Genomic DNA, 18,748 nt, shown 5'->3' with positions numbered 1-18,748 from the left:
TGCATCCCCGCATGCACTGTATCTCAGAGGATCTCTTTATCAGGTTGGATTAAACTCAATTACTTTGCTACCATTAAGGATCAAACTGGAGCAGCCTCTCCTGCGTAGGATTACTACTTAGAGACGGCAAGGTCCAAGTGCTCAATTGCTAATTGAGAAAGGAGGATGCATCTGGTATGTCTCCTGACTGCCCTGGCTCATAGGCAGAGATCATATGATTATTTTTCTAGGGGACTTGGTTTGTTTTGATTGCAAATTCATATCCTCTCTGATCCTGGAATGTGGGGTGATGGCTTTAGGCAATACTGTCTGCAGATTTTGGCTGTAAAGTCATTACTATAAAGATGATTCTCCCATGGTATAGAGCCAGCACAAAACGCATTTCTGTTCCTCCCACTACTGCTAGTGCAGAGGCATGGCTGGAGGAAAGGGGGAAGAGCTTGAATGCCTACACTGATCCCAGCACACAACACCTCTTGTCTATTAACAATCCGTTTAAATTAGTACCGCGGTTAGCTGCTCCAATTTACATTCAGGGACCCCCTATGGTCACAGGATTGGCAGAGTGCAAAGCTGAACTTTGCATGTGCACACATACACAGAGTGCATTGAATTTTCCTGGTCTTTTGCTGAAGATATGGTCATAGAATTACATATAAGAAAGTGTAAAGTAACAATTTGTTGTTTTTCCAATGAAACAAGAAGCTTCTTTCAATATTTTGTCTATACTATATGTAAGATCATATATTGTGGAATGGCCACATTTTAGCAGGTCTACTTTATCATATACGTAAATGCAGTAGAATATAAAAAAAAGTGCTTGACAGTATGTGCTATATTGATTGTATTAATTTGACCAGAAGGACTCCAGAGAGTGAATTGCACTGCCTGTTCATGATTAATTTACTGTACTTCTGCAAGCAAGTAACATGTGAGAAGGCCCATAAAGAGGTAATGATAAATGGAACTCAAGCCTCAGAAGATTCATTTCTGTCTGAAAGTTTGAAAATCTCTGTCTTCAAGTGAAGTCAAAATTTCCCCAAATACATTGCTACTTTCCATAATATTGAGGTACTTTAATATTTTGCAAGATCTACAAGGCAATGAACATGTCTCACACGCTAAATGACTACGTTTACAGTGGTGCTAATGATTTTTGGTTATATGATCATTCCTCTTTTAGTACAGTGTTTTCAACTGGAGAAGAACTGCAACACTATTCATTTGAATGAATGCAAGATAATATTTTTTAACACCGGAGGGACTGAAAGTCCTGGTAGTGACCCCAAAACAAATTTGAGAAAAACTACATGATTGCTAGAGATACATGATCATACATGATGGAAAACCTGTGGGATTTCCCTTTCATCACCAAGCATTTAGACTGGGATTTCAGAGAGCTTTAAGAGAATTAGGCACCTCTGACTTAAGTGTACTTTTACCTTTAATATTCCATAGATACAGACATCTAGGTTGGCACACATCTGTTATGTGTTAAGACATACACCTTTTGCTGTTTTCTTTGTCTTCACACACACACCCCACTGGCTCCTTTCCTACTCTTTGTTACATCCATGCTATACTAGACTAGAGTGCAAGCTCAGAAGGCTGTTCTAATTTATACTCGTTGACAAAGACCCTCCTTAACTGCTCACTATGCTTCCCGGTATATAGTCCCTCTCACCAGTTTCTGTTCAACTGTGATAGGAAAAAACTCAGTGATAACTCAGTGATAGGAAAAAACCTTACAAGGTATGAGAATCATTTGACACGTGATTGTCTTTTATCACTATCATGGTTTTGAAAGCCTTTCATTATTACAGCCTTGATTTTGACATGAATCTAAAACATTGGTGAGGAGTTAAAATAAATAAATCACTAACTAGAGAACCTCACAGAAGAAGGCATGAAAGCTAGAACTCAGATGGTCTAAAGCTTCCTGGAGAAGTATGTATTCAGGAATCCCCACCTTTAGTCCAGTCATGAGGTCCAGATTTCCAGTAGGGACTAACACATCCTCATTACTCATGAGGGAATTCTGTGCCATTGTGCATGCACATAATTAATGTGCCACACATTTTAATTTTTTTGGTGGGGGTGGTAGGGGGAGAAAATCGCATTGGCTGGAAAGTTGCTGCAGTTCTGCCTTTTGCCCACAAAAGAGTGCTGTGGGGCTAGAACAGAGCAGCCACTCAAGCTAGGGAAGAGAAAGAGCGTGCAGCGCCTTCTTCACAGAATCTGTCGGGCCAGGTCAGGAGACAGGGGATATGGGGAGACAAACAGTGTGGGTCAGACAGGGGCTAATAAGGGTTAGTGGTGGAGAACAGACTGGGGCAGGGGCTGAATGGGAGTAGAGGTGCAGAGCCACATGGGTGAAGGGGGATGGCCGAGTGGGAGCATAGAGACACACAAGGACACATGGGGATGAGGTGAGAGTGCTGGCTGAGGGGTGCAGGACTACCTTGGGAGGGGGGTGGAGACGGATGGCTGGGTGGGGGCTCAGAGACATAGAGAGGGGGAGGGAGTGCAGGGACACATACAGACAGGTGTGCAGGTGGAGGGACACATGGGAACAGAGGTGCAAGGACACATGGGGATGCATGGACACATGGGGATGGGGCAGATGTGCCTGACTAAATGGGAGAGGGTAAGGGTCAGCCAGGATCTACATGGAGGAAGCTCCCTAACCAGTCCTCCCTGCTAAAAAAAACCCTGTTCCATACTTTTCCCACCCATATTCAACAACCCTCCAAGTTCACAGTCAGGCTCCTTCCCAGCAATTACTTCCCTCTCCCTCAGCTCCTCTGTTACTCCTGACTCCCAAGCCTTTACACTGCTTCTGAGGGGTGCAAGAAATACGGTGCTGTATTGTAGCTTAAATGAATTATTACTCAAAGTTCTATATTAATATGTCTAGTAAGGAGTATATTTGTCAAAAAAAAAAATCCTGAATCTTTTTTTTTATCTGTATTGTTTCAGACATACTTGCTGACATTTATTCTGAAATAAATTACCAAAATAATTGAAACTGGTATGATTATATTGTGTTATTTTGACAAAATATGCAGAATTTTAAAATATTGTGCACATAATTTTTAGGTGCAGAATTCCCCCAGGATTACCTCATGAAATTGATTGTTGAATGGTTTGCGGTGGGACTATGACTAGTTAAACCTACTCTAGGCTAGGAACACTTTTGCCAAACCTTCACAAGCATCCACAGGGTTGAGACATGCAAACTCACCTGATTTTAAACCCAAGGCTCTGTGGGAGAGGTTGACCGTAAATCTTTCACATAGCTTAAATATTCATGAATAGAGCCTAGTTGATTACCTTGCTCAGTGTTGGGCAACGTAACCAATAAGAATGTGCATGCTGTGCTGTTGCATGCAGTAAATGTTTAGCTGTTGAGGAGAACGCCTCCTTTATTAACCATTAATTGTAATGAACACAGTAAATACAAGCCACATTTAGAAACAAACAGTATAATTAAATCCGTTTCCCTTCTGGATGCCATTTAAGAGAAAACAGCACATTTCCAAGTCCCCTTCTGAATGGCAGCAGATTTAAAATCTCTTGGGAAGCCACTTGACTGAGTTCTCTAAACTCACATTTGAATTGTATTCATGAATGTCGAAGCAGATAGTATGTGATATACTTTAAGGAGCTGCACTATTTTCAAAAGTGTAATCAGTGATCACAGAAATCCCCAGGTTTGTTTCTGCCACTGTTGATTCTTGTATTACAGTATAGTTATTTATCACAGTAAGCATAAGCAACTGAACTGTACAACAAGATCAGTCTGACACTGTTTTAAATGAAAATGATGCCTTCTTATTATAATCTCTTAGGATCATAATATAGAGGTAATGGCATATACATCTGAAGGAAACAAGAGTTGTTCGATTCAACAACCATTTAAAACATCAGACATGTTATAAACAGACTTCATAACTCTCTGATCAATAAGGCCCCAAATTAATGAACTCATTTTTCTCTGTGATATCGGGTTTGGTTTCACAGAAGCAGTGCTGTAGATTTATGCTGAAGGAAAGACACAGACAGCTTTCCTTCTTGAACATGAACTCCTAGAAATGATAACATATTGAAAGATCAGTTTATTTCTTTTATAAAATATAAACAAGCTTCTTAGATATAAATATAAATAAAAGGAAAATAGAAAGTTTGCTAGTCAATAAATAGTTCTAATCTCAGTTTTATAAATATTTTTAAATGTTCTTAATAGATATGACATTAACAAACTAGCCTAAAATTTAATGACATTTTCTGTTTTGTTCATTTAGAGATTTTATTTTATGTAGGAATTCTTTCCAGGTTCTTTCACACTATAGGCTAGAGTAAAATATATATTAAAACAGGGATTTTCAAAAGGGTCTAAGAGTTATGTTTCTAACACCCATTGACTTTTAATGGGGGTTCGGCACTATCACAGGGCATCCCTTTTCGTACCCTATGAATACTGCCACCTAGTTTGTTCAAATGATCTCCTTGTCACAAACACAGAGAAACTGTTTCTTTTTTGACTATGTGTGCTTTTAATCTTCAGTTTCAACCCATAAGGATATGTAAGCAGTGTCAGGATGAGCTCCACCCTGACATCTGGTGGTGAGGTGTGGCAAGTTGTGGAAAAGAACTTCAGGGGCCGATCTCATTTGCATAGGCACACCCACCCCGCCTAGAATGAGACCATAGCTGCCCAAATGGTCACTTTGGCTGCTGTGGGATCCCCAGTGTCTCTGTTATTGGGGCAGGAAGAATAAATTGTTATTACCCTGATTATAGGAACTGTGCTTGGAACTGTACGTGGCCTTTTGTTATGATGGAGGGATTCACCATCAACTAAGTAGCACTCGCTAGGCAAGGGTCATGGGTTCCAAAACTGTGTGAATAGAGAGAGGCTGGGGGACAAGTACTAATACTTGGTGGCATGGGCCCCTTGGTGAGGGCCTTACATGCTAATTGCACTTCCTCCTCTCTCCACTGTGGAATATCAGAGCTAATTTTGATTTCATTAGAAGTCTAGTTATAGGCTGCTGAGCTCATTTTGGGCTGACAGTGCACCAGCACTGGGGCTCCCCTACTACAAGCTGAATTCACCTAGGAGCTGAAATCACTGAGTGTTGTGTTAAGTAGTGGGGGAGCCGGAAGATATATTGTGGAGCAGTTGGCGGGCCGGCTGGCGGAGCGCAGCTGAGCGAAGGAGTTCGTGGGGTGGCTGGCAGAGCGGAGCGCAGCTGAGCGAAGGAGTTCGTGGGGCGGTCAGCTTCAGATCATGTAAGGTGCCTCTTACCCCTGTCCCATTTCCACCCAGGTTGGGAGGTAAAGCTCCGCAGATAAACTTTTGAACTCTGGGGCGGCCCTGACCAGGGACAGAGACTTTTGGGGCATTGGACTTTTGGGACTTTGAGTGATTTGGGGTTGCTGGACTCAAGAACCAAAGGGAAAAGGGCATGCCCCAATTTGCTTGGGGTGGGTTTTTGCTCATGGGTTTTGTTATGAATCCTGTTGGTGGTGTTTCCCAAACATAATGCCACATTGTTTCTCTCTGTTATTAAAAGGCTTTTGCTACACTCAGACTATGTGCTTGCGAGAGGGGAAGTATTGCCTCTGGAGGCGCCCAGCGGGGGTGGTATATATTTGTCCCAGGTCACTGGGTGGGGGCTCGAGCCGGTTTGCATTGTGTTATTGGAATGGATCCCCTAGATATGGAACCCGGCAGGGGTGCTTACCAATTCCCCCCATCCAACACAGACAGTGGGCCCCCTGCAGCTAACTTACCCCTATTCTGCACATCTGAGAGTGAGTCTGAGGAGGAAGACACAACCCTGGTGTATCCTGGGATGGAGACAAGATTTCAGTCTCGATCAGCTGAACCAAACGAGAGTTTTCCCTCTTCCGCCCTAAACCCAATGGCGGAACTATTTAGGCCCCTTTCTGATACCCCGGTGCTGCTGATGAGACCCCCCTGTGATGACACACACAGGTTATTGGACAATGGGGACAGACAGGTAGAGGATGTCCTGGGCACCTTGGACCCTCCAGCGTTAGAACTAGGAGTGCAGGGGCCTACGCCAGTAGCCGAGGGACCCTCCAGGGAAGCCTCTCCATCCGTCACTCAAGAGGATGTTCCCCCTACCTCGGCAACAGAGATTCTCAATAGACGAGACAGGGTGATAAGACCAGTGAAACGGTTAACTTATGATGCACCTGGGGTGACTAGTGAGGAGCCAATACATTTAGCACACAGGCTTGTGGAAGCTAAAGTGGGCTTCCTGAGGCCCTTTGGAGGAAACCAATGAGTTGGTATAAAGGGAGTGTGATTTGTCGGGACGACAAAGTCTCGGCTGGGGGGAGGATGTAAGCAGTGTGAGGATGAGCTCCACCCTGACATCTGGTGGTGAGATGTGGCAAGTTGTGGAAAAGAACTTCAGGGGCCGATCTCATTTGCATAGGCACACCCATCCCGCCTAGAATGAGACCATAGCTGCCCAAATGGTCACTTTGGCTGCTGTGGGATCCCCAGTGTCTCTGTTATTGGGGCAGGAAGAATAAATTGTTATTACCCTGATTATGGGAACTGTGCTTGGAACTGTACGTGGCCTTTTGTTATGATGGAGGGATTCACCATCAACTAAGTAGCATTCGCTAGGCAAGGGTCATGGGTTCCAAAACTGTGTGAATAGAGAGAGGCTGGGGACAAGTACTAATACTTGGTGGCATGGGCCCCTTGGTGAGGGCCTTACATGCTAATTGCACTGCCTTCTCTCTCCACTGTGGAATATCAGAGCTAATTTTGATTTCATTAGAAGTCTAGTTATAGGCTGCTGAGCTCATTTTGGGCTGACAGTGCACCAGCACTGGGGCTCCCCTACTACAAGCTGAATTCACCTAACAGCTGAAATCACTGAGTGTTGTGTTAAGTAGTGGGGGAGCCGGAAGATATATTGTGGAGCAGTTGGCGGGCCGGTTGGAGTGCCTTGCGGACGGGCTGGCGGAGCGGAGCGCAGCCGAGCGAAGGAGTTTGTGGGGCGGCTGGCGGAGCGGAGCGCAGCTGAGCGAAGGAGTTCGTGGGGCGGTCAGCTTCAGATCATGTAAGGTGCCTCTTACCCCTGTCCCATTTCCACCCAGGTTGGGAGGTAAAGCTCCGCAGATAAACTTTCGAACTCTGGGGCGGCCCTGACCAGGGACAGAGACTTTTGGGGCATTGGACTTTTGGGACTTTGAGTGATTTGGGGTTGCTGGACTCAAGAACCAAAGAGAAAAGGGCATGCCCCAATTTGCTTGGGGTAGGTTTTTGCTCATGGGTTTTGTTATGAATCCTGTTGGTGGTGTTTCCCAAACATAATGCCACATTGTTTCTCTCTGTTATTAAAAGGCTTTTGCTACACTCAGACTATGTGCTTGCGAGAGGGGAAGTATTGCCTCTTGGAGGCGCCCAGCGGGGGTGGTATATATTTGTCCCAGGTCACTGGGTGGGGGCTCGAGCCGGTTTGCATTGTGTTATTGGAATGGATCCCCTAGATATGGAACCCGGCCCTTGTTGCTGCCAACTCTGACGGGCAGAAGGGTTACAGATATATTTGGGAGGGCTACACCAGGAGGAAACTTCCATACAGCTTCCTCTCTAGTTCACTGCTCCCACTCTGAGACCCCTCTTATTTTGCTGATCCTCCCATAAATATATCCTCCCAATTACTGAGCTAATTGCCTCATAGTCCAGCAATTGCCACCAAACTGTCACTAATCCCCAACAAGCTGATTAATTAACTTCAGTTGTGTCTGCAACCTTCCCAGTGCTGCAGCAACCTCAGTGACCAAAATGCTACAGATAGTGCCTTGAGACAGACACCTGTTTCCACTAGGTTCTTCTGAAAATCCCAGCCCAATGGCCCTGAATTCTGGTAGCATTGGTGCTCATTTACAATACTCTATCTTAAAACAGTTCACCTGAATAATTTTACTTAAATCTAAATGGAAACCCCCTCTCCCCACAGTTTGGGTCTGTGTATTCCCTCTCCATCCACTGTGCCCTAATAAGTCATGGAACAAATCAATGGAGTAAAAACCAAGAAGCGGTTTTATTTGGGTAGATTTTCAAAAGCATTTACATGATTTAGGAGCATAAGTCCTAGTGGTGTTCCAAGTGGGTTTGTGCTTGTAAAAGATGCTTTTTGAAAGTCTTAGTTTCTAATCGCTATTCTGACTTTAAAAGCCTTTCATTATTATGGTCTTAATTTAGACAAGAACCTAATCACTGCTGTGTGTCACGGCAGCAAAACAAAATGTTGTTCATTGGAAATGAAAACATTCCACAGCAGACATATCTGGAATATAAGGGACTGCTGATGGGTATTTTGCCCCCAACAGGGAGCTTTAGCAGCACTTAAGGAGATTTAGTAGATTCAATACAAATTCAGTGTATATCTAAGCCCATTTTAAAATGGGCAGTGCAATCAGATGGAGTAGGAAGCAGAAAGAAAATGCAAGCAAGGGTGGGATTTTTTCAACTTAAATAAGATACAAATCAAAGAATATAATGTTCAAACTGGAGTCCCTAAAGTGAGGCATCTAAATCCTCATTTATACACTTAAATAACTGATTTGATCTTCAGAGTGGTGATCACCTGGTGCTTCTATTGATTTTGCTGGGAACTGCAATAATAGCCCAGATCCTGATCTGTGCCCTAGAAGCACTTAGCATCGTTCAGGAGGAGGTAGATGTAAGGTACCTTTGTGCTCACCTGTCCTTGGGCATCCAGGTGCTGGTCTGGTTCCAAACACAAATTGCAACAGCCTACAAATTATAGCAACCAAAAGGCTGCCCTTATTTATGCCAGTTGTCAGTGATCCTCCTTAACTCCATTTACTCCCTTCTGTAGTCCCCCTGTCCCTCTCACAGGCTTCTGTTAAACATAAGGAGTTTTTTTTAATATTGTTTTTTTGTGCCTTTGGCTATTTGCTTTTCAAATTCCCTTATAGCCCAGCTAATTTCCTTCTGTTTTAGATGACAGCTTATATTCCTTTTAATTATCTTCATTAGGTTTGTACTTCTGACTTTAAGGATTTTCAGAATATCAATGTTGATAGGTGAAATAATGCATCCATTTGCTTGGTCAAGAATCTTTCCCATGTGGGGGATGACAGTATTGAACATGGTATTCTTGGGAAGGAAGCAATACAGAAATGTTTGTTCTTTCTACATGAATATTGGTCCTGTTTTTAAGAGTGTAGAATAATTGGATGCCTGGGTAAAATCAGAACCCAGACAACTGTAATAGAGTATTGGGTATATATTTAAATAGCTCTTACAGGGGCTATACAAATCTGCTACCATTGAGTGTCACTTTATCATGGAACCATTAAAGCAATTAAATGCTACTCTGAGATGTGGAGAAAAGGGTAAGGATAAACTAAACAGTATGTGAAATTATATTTCCCAGTAATTTTCATTAATGTTCATTAAAGCTATTTTCAAGTATAATGGGAGAAATTCTTCTCTGAAGTGTATGGATTTTACAGTTAGCAACTGCCTAACTTTCAACACACTTTTATAGCTTTGGGCTATGTCAGTGCACATAATTATATATGTTTGCAAGTAAAATAATTATAAGATTGGCAAATGATTATAGTTTGGATGAGCCTGTTCTGAAATAATGTGCTTCCTATTAACCACAACAAATTGTATTACGTTAAATGTGTGTGTGTATGTGTATATATATATATATATATATATATATAAATAATAAGGTTGTACTGGTAAGAACATAAAGTCAAGAAATGGACACAGAAACGTTATATGGACAATATTCACTCTGACCCCTCCTGCATTAACATGGTGTGGTAAACACACAGCCCCAGACGCCAAGAAATGGCCATTTTAAATTTACATGTAGAGCTGGGTGAATTACTGATTTTTCAAAAAGAAAAGGAGTACTTGTGGCACCTTAGAGACTAACCAATTTATTTGATCATAAGCTTTCGTGAGCTACAGCTCACTTCACTGACTAAAATGGGGGGTGGGGAAACACACACACAGAAATCAAGAAAAAAAATATTTTTCAGTGAACTGAAAAAAGTAAAAGATTCATTTTGGGTCACATTTGGGTCATTACCACCTTTTTAAAAAATGGAAGTAAATGTCAAACATGGACGAGGGAGGGGCAAGTGGAGAGAAAGAGGAAGAATGAGGGAGGGACTGAAACAATTTCGCAAATTCAGCATAAATTCACAAAATATATTAATTGACCCAAATCCAAATCTGCATTTTTTAGCTGAAAAAGTTTTGGACAAAAAAAATTTTGCCCAGCTGTGTTTGCATATACATCCATTGTACTCCATAAAACCACTGCCATACACTAATACCAAGATCCTTTAAGTTGCTGAGAGCCTTCAACTACCATTTAAAGTTCCGTTTAAACAAAGAAAGGAGTTAAAGCTAAGTACATGTGGAGCACATATGTGGAAGGGTCTTGTAACAGGGCTGAACTGGAGCGCATATGTGGAAGGGCCTTGTAACAGGGTGCAGGTGGGCCCTCTATCTTCAGCCACTTCTGTGCCCACAAACCAGCCAGAGTACCTCTGCTTTGGTACAATCACTCATGCTCTTTATTTACTGTACAAGTTCCCACAGCCTCAGGGACTACTAGCTTCTGCAACCAGCAGAGGAGCGTACCACAACTTCTTTCCTGCCATCCTTTATGTAGCCCTTGGCTAATGAGGCCAGCAGCTGTTCCCTATTTGCCACTTAGGCCTGGGCTTACTCAGCCAGCTCCAATACACCTTTTCTGATTGGAGAGGGCGTGGCAGAAATCTGGCCCAGGGTTTCCCAGCAATCACCCTGTCACACACCTCCCCCCTTATAGGCCTCCAGGTTTGTGCTTCCTTGGCCTCTCCGCTCCCATCCGGTGGGGTTCTTCCGGGGAAGCCTCTCCCCCTCTTTCGAGGGATTACCTGCCTCATCTCCTGGGGGTTCCTTCATCCCCACCCGCAAAAAGTACACTGGTCGGAAGGTGGATGTCCCCATAGCTCTGCCACCACCCACAGATCCTCAGAAATATTGCACCCCTGCAGGCGTCCCTTCTCCTTTATCCCCTTTCCTTCCTGTAGGGGGTCGAGGCCAATCCTGACCTCCTGCTGGACACATCAGGCATAGGGTTCTCCCAAGCCACCAACTGGACTCCCCATTTCTTCTCTGGGAGATGCATTGTAGGGAGTTCCAGTTGCCCCTTTTCTCCCTCTATGGGGCTTGGGCTGGCCATCTCCCCCATACCTCCCTACCTCTACTCTGCTCTATCCGGGTTCTGTTGTCTAAGGTTCTCATGTTTCCATTCAAGTCTAAGGTTCTTTGTCTTTGTAAGGTCAGCCCTCCCTTCGGGGAACATCTGCCACCGTGTACTCCTTGGTCAGCTTGACTGCTGCATCGACCATACTTGGCTGATGTCGCCTGACTCAGACTCTGTTATCCTCAGGGAGGCCCTGCAGCAATTGTTCTAGGACAACGGCGTCCATTATCTCCCCTACTGTTTGCACCTCGGGCCTCAGCCAATAGGTGGCCCAGTCCATCAGGTTCTGGGCCACACAGCCCCCATCCATTGGGCTGACCGGAACTTTTAGCAGTATTTCTCTGCCAACAGGCCCACACAGTCTAGGATGGCCGCCCTCACCATCTCATAATTCCAGGCCTGTTCCTCACTCAAGGCCATGAAGGCCACTTAAGTTTCTCCCACCAGTAGGGAGCCAGCCATAGCGCCCAGGTTGCCCTATTCCATCTTGCGCCCATGGCTCCACACAAACATACCGAGAAAGGCATCCGGGTCATCTGCCAAGACCACTTTACAGAGTCCCAAGCCTGGCAGCCAGGTGCCATCCCCTACCACAGGACTCACCATTTGTTGCAGGAGTTGCTGCTGCACGCTGGCCTGGTCTCTTACAAAGTCCTGTAGGCTTCTCTGCTGTCCTGCCTGCAAGGTTAGCAAGGCCTATCTCTTGGCCTGGTGGGACTGCTGGAAGCCTTGCAGCACCTTCTGCATCTGCTCCTGGTGTTTGATGAGCCATTGCAGGGTCCTGTCCATCTCTGGGCTGCCAACCACGTCCATTGGTTCAGGATACCAGACAAGCCGCCACAAGTAACAGGGTGCCAGTGGGCCCCTTTATCTTTGGCCAATTCTGCACCCACAAGCCAGCTAGAGACCTCTGCTTTAGTGCAATTTATTTACACTACAAGTTCCCACCACCTTGTAGCTACAGACAGTGTCAGGCTCTCAGCCTCAGGGACTGGCAGCTTCTGCAGCAGCAGGGGAAAGTAGCCTCTAACTCCCTGGCTCCTCCCTTTCCTCTCCCCCGGCTTTCTTCCTGACAGCCTGTACGTAGCCCTGGCTAACAAGGCCAGCAGCTGTTCCCCCGTTTACCGCTTAGGCCTGGGCTTACTCAGCCAGCTCCAATACCCCTTTTCTGATTGGAGCTGGTGTGACAGAAGACTGGCTCAGGCTTTTCAAGCCAGCACTCTGTCACATGGCTCTTAACTTCATGGAGGACAGTGCTGAACTTTCTAAAGATATGGTATTATGGCAGCCTTCTTTGCCGAAAATGGTCACACTCAGAACTCAGTACTTGCTTGCCTCACCCATTCAGGTCATATGAAATCAAGACAGGAGAGTAGTCTGTGCTGAAATAAGCTGAAGAGGAGGATCCAATAATTTGAGCATGACAACAGTGGTTTAATACACTTGGAACAGTGGAATATTGTACTTATCTTATGTGCATATCCTATAGCTTCATTTATTAGTGCACTGATTCCCATCTCGAAAGTCATTGCACTGCAAATTTAAGTGGCATGAGAGAGCAAACTTTATACTCTCATACATTAAATTTAGGCTTTGGCTGCTTTCTTCTCTGGCTGTTCTTTCTTAGGATCCTGTTTCAATTTATAATCTGTCAAGGCAACCTTGATTTCATCTTTAGCCAGCATAGAGCAGAGTAGTTTAACTGGAAGATGGCAGAGTTCTTTAGCGATATCAAAATTCCTGATAGTCAAGTCTTTATCAACAGTTTTTCCTTTAATCCACTCCATGGCCAGTGAGCTTGAGACACTTGCCTATCCATAGTCAAATGTTTTGAATCTTGTATCAACATTTTTTTTCTGTTTTTTGTCCACTTCAGCCTGTAGTTTCATCACAGCTCCACAAGCAGGAGCACCCACTTATCCAGTACCAAATATTCTTACCAGTGTTATCAAGGGAGCCCATATTTCTAGGATTCCCCTAGTGATCCCCTACTTCCTCATGATACCCCATTGTAGAACCTGCCAGCTCCAGGGGTGCCACCCCAGTCCAGCTCTCAGCACCACCATCTTGTGCCGGAGGAGCCGGTGTGCTGTTTTGCAGCCTCACCCTTCACATGCCTCTCCTTCACCTGGTCTCCATCATACCCCCTACACCAGGGCTTTGAGGGGTGGCAGGTCCTTGGGAGGCAGCTTTATGGCTGTCTTCTATAGTGATTGCTGGGGAGATTTTTCCTACACCTGCATACAGGGCTTTCAGGGCCCCTTTTCACAGCTATGCCTCTTTTACTTGGTGTACGGGGACAGGATCAGAATCTTACCCAGACTCCCTGTCCTATAGGGCTTAGGGTAATGAGTTTACAGATGGCCAAAGTTTACAGGCCTAAGAGACATAAATAGTCTTCAGATAAACTTTCAAACCTGTGTGTCCTTATCCAAACCCAAACTTCAACCCTTTGAGGTTAAGTCATGAGTTTTCACCACGGACCTATCCAAAGCCTACTGAAGTCAATGTAAAGACTCCCTCTGACTTCAGTGGGCTTTGTATCAGGCCCTGTACAATTAAATCCAACGGGACATCAGTTACAAGCATAGCCATGAAGAGAAAACTTTTGTCTTCATTTGTCCGTCCCTAATGTTATCTGTTCTGTATTGTAATACCTCAGGTCATTGATCCCCATTCTGCAGGCTTCTTATTTGATATGAAAAATTCAATGGAATGTGTGATATAGCATTTCACAGTGAACTGATTCCCCTTAATTAAGAAAAAAAAGGTTAACACTTTTTAAATGTCTGGTAGATTTACCATTATTACTTGTTTGGTTCAAACCTTGGCACAAGCACACTGAAGTGATATTTTTTGCCTTTAGCTGGCCTACACAGCTAGTTATTTGTATGTTCAGGATACAAAAATCAAAAGGAAAAAAAATGAAGTCCTTTCACTGTAGCTATTTAAAATGTTTTTTAGCCTTCTTCACCCCCAAACAGAGTTAAATAATGATCTGGCCATATATGATGGATGTTACATTAGTGTAGAAATCTGAGTTTCGACTGTAGTCCTGCTCTCTATCCTTTTTTTAAAAAACTCCCTATGGCAATCTCTTTGAAAGTGTCTGGCAAGTTTTTGTTCTTTATAACTCTCATATTAGCACAGAACTAAACAACTGTGAGCCTGAGTCTGCCACTGTTACCCTGAGTTGATATGAGTACAACATGAGTACTTCCCTCCTCTGCCCCCATGAAAAATGTCTGATTTCTACAGAGGATTTTACCTTCTCACCAACAAACATCAAACTCAGAAAATGAAAAGTTTAACCAAAAACTGAAAATTTCCACTCAAATTTTTCTATCAAAATTCAAGGGAAAAAATATTCTGAATAGCTTTAATACATTAATGATTATGAAGTGCTCAGATGTAATGGTGGAGACAGAGGGTGGTTCATAGAAGTACTTAGAAAGGTGTATGTGTACAAACAGCTATGATACAGTACGTGCACACTGTTCTACTTTTGCTTGGGCAGTGGCTGCATTCTGTTATGCTCCTCTCCTATATCAGTGGTAGAGCAGCTTTAGGGCAGTTTTTCTGAATTGGAACCAAGCAAGAAAACCAACTTCCAGCATGTTTTCAAACAGGCTTTCTGGTGTGCACCTCTGGGTATCACCAGTCAGAATTTGACCCATTGGGTATAATACAGTAGTTTTCTGTACCTTTATCTTTGGTAATGGGTTTCACACTTGGGATGCATCTGAAACAAAGTGGAAAGGCTGCCGACTTCTTGGTTTCTTTCTATTATATTCCTTTTTTCCCCCCCATAGCTGTTTGGGTTACCCGGGAAACAGCTGCAAAATGAAATTGAATTGGTTGTCAGAGTGACAGCAGTAGGTAGAATTTTTAAGACACAAGATGCACAAAAAGGGAATACATGTCAATGAAATTGGTTGTAATGTTTTATCTGAAATATGAAACAAACGGTACTCAATCTTAGGTAGGCTATACTTTTGAAAAGTTTTGTACCAAACTGATCTTGTAGTAGCAGGTTAATTTTTGTTGAATTGGGGAAACATAGTTCCAATTGCATTAGAGTTGTTTTTTAAAAGAGATTTAGTTGAGCATATTGTATAAATACATTTTTACCATTGTCAAAAATAACTTCAGTATATAAAAGCTGTTACTATTTTACACGCTCCTGTGGCATATGTATTTGTTTATATATAAATGCATTTGGCTTGCATTTGTATAGTAACTGAAATGCAAAAAAAAAAAAAGAAGAAGAAGAAGAAAGGGAAACCACCCCAATTAAGCTTCCAGTTACTTAACCAAAAGGGTACAAGTGCCAAGATACCATTAGCATTTTTCTGAAAGAATCTGAATTCCTACAACAGAAGCTAACAGCAAAGCTAATGGAACTAACAGCGCACTCCTGAAGCTCAGTGGTAAAAATGAGATGTCTGAGTAGAACTTTTTATGAAAGGAATAAAAAATAAAGCTTGAAGAAAATACTCAAAACAACTTGGGGAAAATGTTTTAAATGTCACTGATTCCGGGTTTCTGTATTTCTTTTTATTTACCGGAAAGTATCTTTTGTGACTTTTCTAAGGTAAAATTGAGTACCGAAGACTCATTGAAATTCTAGGGGATTTGGCCACCTAATTCCTTTAGTCTCATTTGAAATTCCAGACTTATTTATTTTAAATACAAAAAAAAAAAAATCCTAACTCCAGTTCTGTGGACTCCAACATTTATTTATTTGTTTATTTATTTATTAACAGCGAACACAGATTACCACCCAGCAGTTCTAACACATTCCTTGATTCTCAAAGCTTGGCCAGAGGTACTTCATATTTGTACCATCCGAATGTAGAGAGGTAGATCATACATCTCTGGTTATGATAGGCGATATGAGTCAAAGAATTTCTTCTCAATGATTTTGTTTTCTATACAGTTAATGATAGTTAATATTTAGCTGCTCCCAAAGAAGACATCACTCAAGCATTCTGGCGTCATCTTGACAATACCAAATACATATATACAGAACACAGTTCCAAAAGCTGGCTGTAAAGTAATTGACAGAAATTACTATGTCCTCTGGAAATATTCAGAATGACAGGTAATGATCATTTCCCCATACATCATGTTTAAAACATGAACAATGCAATGAAAGCTATTAACATGAACTTACCACCACTAATACAGAAGATAGAATGTGAGTTCAGAATATTTACCTGCTTTAAATTCTTTATAGGATTCCCTGGGATTTGCACTCATCCATGCAGGGGCAGGGGGAATCATCTTATTCAAGATGAGCTGCACAATGTGGTTTGCCTCTCCTGTTTTGATGTATTACTTCTATTGATCCTTCCTAATTTAGAGATGGGCAGACCTGGGGGTTGACTATTTCAGAACACTCTACCAAGAAAGCAGTTGTTTTTATGCCCATCAAGTGGGGGAGCAGGGGGTGTGGGGAGAAAGAGCACATTTTAGCCTCAGAGAATCCAAAGCAGTAACTCCCATTCTGCATAAAGAAGCTATTTTTCCAAGCCTTCAAACTGGTGTGTTTTCATTTATTTAATGTAAAGGAATCTTTATATATACTTTGTGACTGAAGCCAGTGAATCAAAACAAAACAAAAAAACAAACAAAAATACCATCAACCAATCTCACCCTTGTGACATTTTTATACAATGAAAAGCAGAATAAGTTGGAGCTTAAAAATTCACCATTATATCCTCTCCCACCTCCTTCTTGCATGGTCTATGTTCATTTCTAATGATGAGTCCAAGTTACAAAGTCTGAATCAGATCGAAAGTCTCCCAAAGTTCAGGAGTGTTTGATTTACTGGCTGTGGTCATGATGCAGAACAGTTAACGGAGAAGTTTGGATCCTGATCTGAACTTTCAATATGTGGTGGCATTGAGATTCAGGGAGTTGGTTCAGGCCCATCACCAGCTATGACATGTAACAGCTGAAGAGCTAGAAGGAATTTACTAGGTGATTGTTTCAGAAAGTGATGGCCATGACAGAAATGGTTAATTTCTTCTGACAACTTATTCAATCATATTCCCATTCCCTCACTGCATCAGTCATCTGCCTGCTTTATTTACTGAATCCATACATGTAATATTTATAGTAAATAGCAATTTTCCATAATAGCATCTAATCTTTATTTACATAGACCACGTTGTACAATCTTATAATGCCAGGTCCTGTAGGGTTGTTAACAAATTATGTCATTTTGTAAAGAGGAACAACAGAATAAACTGAAAAAAACAATGAGGAGCCCTTATGGCACTTTTGAGACTAACAAATTTATTTGGGCATAAGCTTTTGTGGGCGAAAACTTCATCAGATGCATGGAGTGGAAAATACAGTAGCAGGTATATATAAACAGTACATGCAAAGATGGGAGTTGCCTTACCAAGTGTGTGTGTGTGGGGGGGGGAGTCAGTGCTAATGAGACAATTCAATTAACAGTACAATACCAAGGGAGGAAAAATCACTTTTGTAGTGATAATGAGGGTGGCCCATTTTCAAACAGTTGACAAGAAGGTCAGAGTAACATTAGGGGGAAATTAGTACAGGGAAATTAGTAGGGGGAAATTCCCCCCCTTCTGTTACTCACACCTTCTTGTCAAAAGACAGGTTTCCTGGTGCACCATTCCCTTATTCCAATATAGTTCCAGTGACTCCAGTGAGCTACATCACTGTAAAACCTCTGTAACAGAGTAAAGGATCAGGTCCAGGATCTAAAAGTGCTAGGAGTTCCTTTCTCTCTCTTTTCTGTTACTGACAGGATATCACTGGACTGTACTCTCTCCTAAATGTTAGTACCTGTAGAATCCACTCCTAGTAAATCTTCCATTGCTAGAAATGCATCCCCCCTCCCCGCTTTAAAATTATCATCCTTAATGTGCACCATTAGGCAGATGGATTCTCAAGAGATCTCGGCTTCCATTTAAGCACCAAAATAAGTGACCAGATTTTCAAAAGATTTAAGCATATTGGATGCTGAACTCTTTTGAAAAACCTGGCCAAAAGTATCACAATGGGAGCTGCTGAATGCTGAATTATTGGGGGGGAGGGGGAATGGTTCTTATTAAAGTCTGCTAAATAAAAGGTGATTTTTTTTAAAAATTTTGGCCCCAGTTGTTGGTGCTGAGCATTTGAAAACCTGGCCTTTTGAAACCAAAATTGTCACATATATAATTTACAACTAAAATCTCCAGTCCACCAGCTAATAGATCATACTTATCTATGAAAGATACAGAAAAATCTAAGGTGTTCCTAACTATTGTGCAAATGGAATAGGTCATATCATTAGTGGATTTCCAAACTGTTTAGGCAGTTTACTTTTTGTCATAAGAGTGTTAACTATGAGTCAGAAATCATACTTTATAATTGCCTGTGGAGCTCAAGTTATCTATGGATGGGAAAGATTTAAATGATGCAGA

General features: G+C 42.5%; 1 long non-coding RNA gene and 1 pseudogene across 1 annotated transcript in view; both read right to left on the bottom strand.

Moving 5' to 3' along the window:
* Positions 1–18,748, bottom strand: part of LOC125641004 (uncharacterized) — a 392,392-nt gene that overhangs the window by 9,620 nt on the left and 364,024 nt on the right. The window lies entirely within an intron of this gene.
* LOC125641308 (iron-sulfur cluster assembly enzyme ISCU-like) lies at positions 12,890–13,892 on the bottom strand (annotated as a pseudogene).

This window comes from Caretta caretta, chromosome 8 (genome assembly GCF_965140235.1).
Source record: "Caretta caretta isolate rCarCar2 chromosome 8, rCarCar1.hap1, whole genome shotgun sequence".
Classification (NCBI taxonomy): Eukaryota; Metazoa; Chordata; order Testudines; family Cheloniidae; genus Caretta; species Caretta caretta.
The sequence above is the reverse complement of the archived record's forward strand: the minus strand, read 5'-3'. Positions and strand labels throughout refer to the sequence as shown.